The sequence below is a fragment of the Rousettus aegyptiacus genome, unplaced genomic scaffold (assembly GCF_014176215.1).
Source record: "Rousettus aegyptiacus isolate mRouAeg1 unplaced genomic scaffold, mRouAeg1.p scaffold_m13_p_12, whole genome shotgun sequence".
Classification (NCBI taxonomy): domain Eukaryota; kingdom Metazoa; phylum Chordata; class Mammalia; order Chiroptera; family Pteropodidae; genus Rousettus; species Rousettus aegyptiacus.
In genome coordinates this window covers 86236452-86245043 of record NW_023416287.1, presented here as the reverse complement: position 1 = coordinate 86245043, position 8592 = coordinate 86236452, and the positions used below count along the sequence as shown (strand labels likewise).

The 8592-nt window shown below is 38.1% G+C and overlaps 1 non-coding gene across 1 annotated transcript; it reads left to right on the top strand.

Moving 5' to 3' along the window:
• The first annotated feature begins 1079 nt into the window (after positions 1-1079).
• On the top strand, positions 1080-1155 carry TRNAI-UAU. The gene has a single exon. It is a non-coding gene; the product is annotated as a tRNA-Ile (tRNA).
• The last annotated feature ends 7437 nt before the right edge of the window (positions 1156-8592 follow it).

Below are 8592 nucleotides of genomic sequence, written 5' to 3'. Positions count from 1 at the left end.
CAGGACACGCCTCGGGTGTGACTCACTGGCATAAGGGTATAAAAGGAGAAGACAGTCCCCTGGCATCAAAATAGGACTAATTTTGCAATTTGCAATTTGTCGCCCTGAGCTTCCCCGATAGGATCAGAGGTCTCGAGATTAATTACCATGTTTCCCTTCCCCTGTCCTGCTTCTCTCAAAGAAGCTCCCCCTCCCTTCCCTCACCCCCCAAGTTAACCGAACAAGAATCCCTGTCTTCTGCTCTGCTTCTAGGGTAGCTGACCCAAGACGAATGTTTTTTAATATCTAGCCCAAGCCTTCTCACTGTGCTTGCTTTCCAAAAATTCTTTGGCAATTCTTGAATATATTCTCCTTTGATTGGGACTCTTTAGAACTGATACATTAATGTGGGAGAAACGATCATTTTTACATGTTGAGCAAGGAACATGCTCACGGTACATGTCCTTTAATAGAGTTTATAGGTGGAATGAAATGGAGAAGGAGAAAGACCACACACACACACACACACACACACACACACACACACACAGTTTTCTCTTTGTGATCAAAATTAAAACAAGTATACCCGCTATCACTGTTTCCATTCAGAACTGAACCAGAGATCCTAGCAAAGGCAATAAGGCAGTTGATTATTTAATTCATTAGTTAATTAAAAGTTTCAAGACTCAGAATGAAACAAATCAAATTACCATTCACAAAAGAATTGACACGTACATTATAAGAATTAAAAAATGAGTTTGGCAAGATTGATGAATGCAAGGTCAATATTAGAAGGTCAGATATTTTCATATGCTAGCGATATACAGTTAGAAAATAGACATTTTAAAATACATGATTTAAAAGAGTATCAAAAAGCATCACGTACCTATTAAAAAGGAAAGATATGCAAGCCTCTGCCTAGAAAAAGATCAAACACAGGATGGAGAAATTAAGAAGACCTAAACAAATGGCAGGATATATTTAATTTGTGGTTTGGAAGACTTGATATTGTAATGACATCAATTCTCTTAAAATTGATCATTATAATCTCAATCAAATTCCTAAGAGGTTTTGTGTTTTCAAAAAACTGACCAGGGGGTGGCTCCATAGTGTAGTGGTTAGCACGTCTGCTTTATACACGCAGAAGATCCTGGGTTCATGCCCCAGGTGGAGCCACGGACCATACCTTGGGTGCAGCAGGCCCCCCGGGTGCGCCAGGCCCCCCAAGTACAGCGGGAGCACCAGGCCCCATGCACGCTGCGAGCGTGTGGGAGGGGACACCCCACCTTCAGAGATCTAGTTCTTAAGGGGAAACAGCAACATCCATAGGTCAGGAATGGAAGGGAGGGTGGGGGAGAATTAAACAGGAGGAAAAAATTGACCAGCTGATTCCAAATTTATATAAAAGAGCGGAAGGCCAAGAGTAGCCAAAATACTCTTGAAGAAGGAGGAGGTTCTATCAGATAGAGAGACTTGTCATTAGATAACTAAGCGTGGCTTTGGCAAAGGAGCAGCCAGAACAAAGGCCTGGAAGAATAAACAGACATAGACCTACACGCAGGTGCACACTTGACTGCTTCGAGAAGCAGCACAGAGCCATGGGGAGACGCGATTTCAGCAACTCGTGCTGAGTCAGCTGGACATCCACACACCTAAAAAGAAATCTTGACTACTGCCTCACCACAGACAAAATATCAATTCTGAATGAATCACATGGCTAAATGAAACACACAGGAGGGTTAACGCTCATAATAAAGATTAAGAAACCAGCTACGTAAAAGTTAAAAGCTTTCATTAACCAAAAAACATTAAAGTTGAACGTATACGTTCCCTGTGACCAGCAAGTCCGCCTCGGGTGGACACGCCCAACAGCAAGGTGTGCTCATGGGCACCGGGAGGCATACGCCCCGGAAGGACGTTTGAATGAAATATGGTTTATCCACACAACGACATGCTGCACCGCCGTGACGGCAAATGAAGTGAGGGCAGAATGGATGAATTTTACAAACAATGCTGCACAAGAGAAGCCAAACGCCTGTGCTCCACGTCCACATACCGGCTGTATTTTAAAGAGGTGAAGAAAGGGCTAATTGGAAAGAGATGCAGAAGAGGGTTTGCGGTGATGACCACGTTAGAGTTCCTTGCCTGAGTGACAGTCACATAGATGTTCTGCCAAGGCAGAAATAACACAACTAAAACCGTGGGAAGAGAAGCTAGAAAGAAATGAGGAGATAGAATAAGTCTATTGATTACTGCCTAGGCACTAGATGAGAGTCGAGGATATTTTTAAATGATAAAAACCTAAGGAAAAAAGTACTGTGAAGTCTTCGTAAGATGATACAGTATAAACACAACACCTAAAACAAGTATATATACACAAACTTCCCAAAATAGTATAAAGAAAAAAGAAAAAAAAAATAGTAAAACAACAAGACAAAATGATTCCATAGTTCATATGAAAAAATAAACTAAAATAAATAGGAAAACACTGAAAAATTAAAGCAAGGAAGCCTCTAAAATTAAAACACTGATATTGGCACATTAGTAGACAGACCAATGAAACAGGACAAATAGACCAGGGCACATACAGAAATTTGATACAGCACATGACAAACGTGATAACTCAAACTCCTGAGGTACAGATAGATGTTTTAGTATATGGTATTAGACAACTGGATAGCCATTTGAAAAAGGATAAAAATTGGATCCATACTTTACCTCATATGCCAGACCAAATTTCATTTCAATCACAGATCTAAATTTTTAAAAATGAAATCATACAGGTAACGGGGGGAAATCGGTAAATTATTTTACAACCTGGATGTGAGGAAAGTCTGATTTAAAAATCTAGAAGCAATAAAAGATTGATCAATTGAGCTTATGAAAGTTCCAAAAAGACTAGTGTTTCGGGGTTGAGTGGGGCAAAGAAAAATTGGTACAATGAGCAATGTCAAAAATAAATGAGAAATTTTTTATTTGATTATTGGAATCTAGAAAAGATATATGAAAGTTCTTCACTATTTTGGTAAATTGTTCAAGTTCTTTCATATATACCTCCCAGTATTTAGCAATTATGCTATTAAGTAATATTATTGTTTTCTTTTTAAATAGTATTTTTTATATTTCTCTGGTACACACTTTCTCTATCATTATTTTAATCTTCCTCAATCACACCATCTCTCATGCTGACATCATTTGAATTTTAATTTTTAAATTAATTCTAATTTAAGCTTAAATTATGGTTTACTCTTTTTCTTTCTTTTTGGCATCACTGCTACTCATATCCCACATTATCTTCTCTGATGCAACTTTTAAATTTGGGGGGAGTAGAACTTCCAGACATTCTTTCAGTTTAAAATGTGCAGATGGTAAACTCTGAGTTCTTGCTCATGCATTTTGCCATCACACTTCAGTAACAGCTTATATGGGTACACGTTTTATTTTCATCTTTTTTCCCCCTCAGAATTTCAATTCTGCTATGTGTCTTGTAAGACCAAAGAGAACCCTAAACACCATCTTATTCTCATTTTATTGTATGACTTTTCTTTCTTATAATTCATAAAGCTTTGAGAACACTTTCTTTTTCCTTGCTCTTTCACATTTTACCATAGTCTGAGAGTGTAGGTTCTTAACAGGCCCTTTCAATCTACACAAATTTTTTTTCAAATCTGTGCATTTTTCTTTTCTTATATCTTTGGGTGTTTCCTTCCTGCCCCTCAGAACTCTGTTCTTGAAAGTTTCCTTGATAAATGTTGGATCTTCTCACACTACCTTGCATGACTCTTAACATTTTTAAGTACTTTCTCTCTATCTTCTTATTCTATGTTTTGTAGAATTCTTCCAGTGGACTTTTTATCTGTTTATTCTGCTACTCAGTCAACTTATTGACCTTGTGTTATATTAAGCTTATTTCCAGGAACTATAAATGAATACTTAATAATTCCTGTTCTTATATTTTTAACATCTTGTTTGACCTATTAACTCTATTGAGATTCATCTCTTTCTTTCAAATGGTTATTTCCTTCAAACGTTTGGTAATCTAGGTTATGTGTTTATCTCTGTGCTTGAGACTCCTCATTAGACTGTCTATGAATGCTGTTTTGTGGTTCCCTCAGCCTGCCTTAGCAATTTAGGAGTGGGAGGGACTGACTAAGTGTGCTTCCAGGCCAGGGTACTGGTAGCTTACAACCATTAAGTGGAAACTTGTCCTCCTCTTTGATAATGGCTGTCCCCTGGGGGCACTGCTATGCCTCTTCCAACTCAAGTAGGCACACCTACTGCTCCAGCCAAGGGGCAAGGACCTCTGTCGCTCACCACTTGGCACAGGCAGGGACAGGCAGACGCATGCCTGCCTGGCTGCTCCTACTAAAGGATTACTCAAACGCTCTGGTTGCCCACTTCATACTCTTCCTGTTTGCTGAATTCTCCACCTTCAGACTCAAAGAACATTAACACTCTCAACTCTATCTGCCACCCAAAATGTTATCTTGAGTAATCCTTGGCCCACAAAGTTTGCATGAGCAAAATAAAGAAGTGGGTGTAAATGACCTCTGTTTTCTTTATTTCTACTTAAAGGATATATAGAGCAGTGGTTAGAAATCCATGGTGTAATATCCACTCAGACTGCCTGGTTCAAATCCTGCTTCGACCATTTGCTACCATTGCTTCATTTCTCTGTGCCTCAGTTTCCTCATCTGCTAAATGTGAATAATAACCTACCTCTCAGAATGATTGAGAGGATTAAATGGGCTAACATACATAAAGGTTTTCAATCAATACGACTACACAATAAGTGCTCAAAAAATATTATTTTTTGTTCCAGTTCAGAGATTTTATGGCTGCAGTCTTATTCTGTATATTGAAACTCACCCCATGCCTGGACTCAATATTTAAAAAAAATAAAAATCAGTGCTTAAGAGAGAGAGTCTCAACAATTTCGGGACTTCATTAGAATTCAAAATTAGAATTCTTCTTTTAATTGCCATTTGAAATCATATTTTTGCTGAAGGAATTTCTTTACTAACTTTTCAGAGTCTTTGATGGCACTGAATTCTTCTCAAAGCACCATGAATTTAGTTTCAATTCCTGTGATATTTACCACAGGGTCTAAATGCTGAGAATTAGGCATACTACACCCACATATGCAAAATTACATCAAAGAAGAATCTTCTGTTGCATTTACAGTTTGACTTAACATGAAATTCTCTAATCGTATATTTTCTCCTCAAACTTGTAGACTAGGTTTCATTGTCTTCAGAAATTTAATACAACAGAAATACCTGAGGCTCATCTGATTGTTCATTCTTTAAACAAAATTTTCTTTTTTTGCCCAGATGCTAACAGAATTATTTTCTCAACCTTTTATTTTTAAAGATTTTCAAGATGTCTATTTTTGCTTATTTTCCTTGGAAGTCAATCAGTAGAATCAGTGAACTATTATAAGTTAAGCAAGTTTTTTTTTTAATTAAATTAATTGGTGTGACATTGGTTAATAAAACTATTTAGGTTTCAAATGTACGATTCAATAATACATCATATGTATATTGCATTGTGGGATCACCACCCAAAATTACATTTCCTTCCGTCACCTTATGTTTATTTGACCCCCTTTACTCTTATCTATCTCTCCTCCCCCCTCTCCTCTAATAACAACTAAACTGTTGTCTGCATCCATAAGTCTCTGTTTTTCTTGTTCATTTGTTGCTTTGTTTTATATGCCGCACGTGGCCAGCAGACATATGAAAAGAGGCTCAACTTCACTAGCTATTAGGAAAATGCAAATAAAGTTTATAAATTATATCTTTGATTATTGATTTCATGCTAATTAACCTACTTCCTTTCTCAGAAACACCGTAGTTCTTGGATTTACTTTCTTTTCTCTCTTTGTGTCTATGAAATTTCCCTCCTATTACTTCCTATTCATTATAAGAGAGAGACATTGAAGTACACCCTGTTCATCAATAACTACATTTTCCAGCGCATCAGATTTACTTCTTTACTACCTCTAAAATCTATTTAAATTCTGCCATTGTATTTTTAGTTCCATAGCATTCTTACATTTCACTCAGTTCTTTCACATTTTATCACAGTTTATCTTCATGGAATTTCATTTCAATTCCATAGATAGCATGCGTTTTTGTTCTTCTTCTTCTTCTTAAATACTATTGATCAATGCAGAAAGTTTCCTGAAGTCCCCTTCTGGGTCTTGACATAGACTTTTTCTGCACCTCATTTTTTGTCGATACTATTATGTATCCCTTCTGTATTTGACACTACTTTTTCATAACTCTCTAGTTTTTTTCCCCATTTATTTCATCTTGGATGTGGGTTGATCTATTTAGAACCTACATGTATCAACAGAGGGTGTGAGGTTTTCCATAAGCCCCACTGTCGGGCATTTGATTTTTTCTTAAATTCGTCTCACTCACCTGTAGCTGAATATTTTTGATGCATATTATGGATTCACATTAGTTAGAAGGGAAACTATGTATTAGAATATGAGAATTTTTAAATTAAATATTTAGTGTAGAGAAAAAATTGGTGAAAGGTATGTGTCTGCGGGATAATTTCATGTTATGTTTACTGAGTGAAAAAGCAAGAATGAGACAGTGGATTTGGGAAAACGAGAATACAACACGAGTGACATGGATGAAGAACAGTCAAAGCTGGCTTTCGGCTGGGGAACAAAGACATCTACTGAGACAGTCAGTCACACAGCTTCCTTGCCCTGTCACCCCGGTTACAGACCTCCCCCACGAGTTAATGATATCGTAATTAAACAATTAAAATGCCACACACTCAAAAGAGGTAAACAGCATCACAGATGAAGCGACATATGTTCTGGCTTGCACCAGCCCCAGGAAAAACTGGGGAGGAGTTTGGGGAGGAAATTTGCGTTATGTAATGTACGAAATCATAAAGACGACTTGGGTTGAAATCAAGTAGAGCATCCAGCACCTGTGACTCGGAGAGAGAGCCAGAGGGTCTATTGGGTACTTCACATTCACGGTCCTTTCACCAGAATATTTGTAGTCGGCATAAATGAACCAGTTGTTTTTGGCATCTACATCGTCTCTACTGTTCTGCTGACATTGCTGGGTGGAGGAAACTTTGAACTAGAAATGGAGGGGTTTGCTCCACTGATTTTCATGCTCTGGTTGGTTTTCTAGTAATTAGAGCAGTCGGCTCTCTCTGCCTCTGTCTGCCATGTCGCAGGATTAGTCCCACAGGTGTGAAAAAAAAACAACAAAGAATCAACAGCTCCAGTGTTCGAGCATAATGCCCAGTGTCCCATAGGCTCTCACGCAGGGTAGTTCTGCTGGACTAAGTTAGAATGCACTTCTCCCTGTGTGGCCTGGTGCTCCGAACCGTCCGAAACAAAAGAGTACGTGAAATATAGAAACCCAAACACCGCCACTCTCCACCCTCTCCCTGCCAAAAACACTTTACTGGTGATAACTAAAGTGTCCACTGTAGAAAGCACCAATGCCCGTCCTCACCCTCCTCCGAGTCACACTTGGGGAGTTTCATTCAGTCTTCACGTGGCTACAGAAATTTAAAAAAAAAACTGATAAGAAAGATAGAGGCTAGGAAACAGCCACAGGTAAAAGCAGAGAGGCGGATAGTCAGAGTTTAGATTGGCAGAGATCTTGCATTTCCTGAACTCAGAGGAAGGCAATAGTGGGCGAGAAACAGGGCCGACCGACACCCTGGTGACATGATGCAGGTAACGCACTGAGTGAGCCTTTCTGTCCAGCCCCATTAGCTTCTTCCATGTTCTGATGGTTCACTGATTGTCTCTTAGGTTTTAGAAGTGTGGCAAGCTTCCGTTTTTTTCATACGCCTCCACAGGTAATTATGGTGGAAAGTTGGGAGAATTTATCTAGAGTAAGATATATCTTTCCTATGCAACTAAGATGAATCTTTAGTTTTGTAGATTAGGCATTTCTATAGTTGTGGATGAAAAAAATTTTTTTTGCTATTAATTTGGATTTTCTCCAAGTTTTTATTTTCCAATTAGACTTGACATTCCATATTACTTTATACTAGTTTTGGATGTACAGCATAGTGGTTAGACAATTATACAATTACAACATGATCGCCCTGCTTAATCCAGTCCCCACCTGGCACCATACACAGTTATTATGCTATTATTGACTATTTTCCCTCTGCTGTACTTCACATCCCCGTGACTATTTTGTAACTACCAATTTGTACTTCTTAATCCCTTCACCTTTTGCACTCAGCACCTCAGTTCTCCCATCCCATATGGCAACCATCAGTTTGTACCTATAAGTCCATTTGCTTTTTGTTTGTTTGTTTATTTTGTCCCTTGGATTCCACACATAAGTGAAATCATACGGTATTTGCCTTTCTCTGTCTGACTTATTTCACTTAGCATAATACCCTCCAGGTCCATCCATGTTGTTGCAAATGGTAAGATTTCATTTGAATGGCTGAGTAATATCCACTGTATATATGTACTAGTGGATGAAAAATTTTTAAGTTAGATTTATATCCCTAAAAAAGTCAGGTAATAACACATCATACGTATTTTAATGACAGAAGTGCTTTACTCACTAAGAAAAAAAATACATTTTAATCAATCAAAGA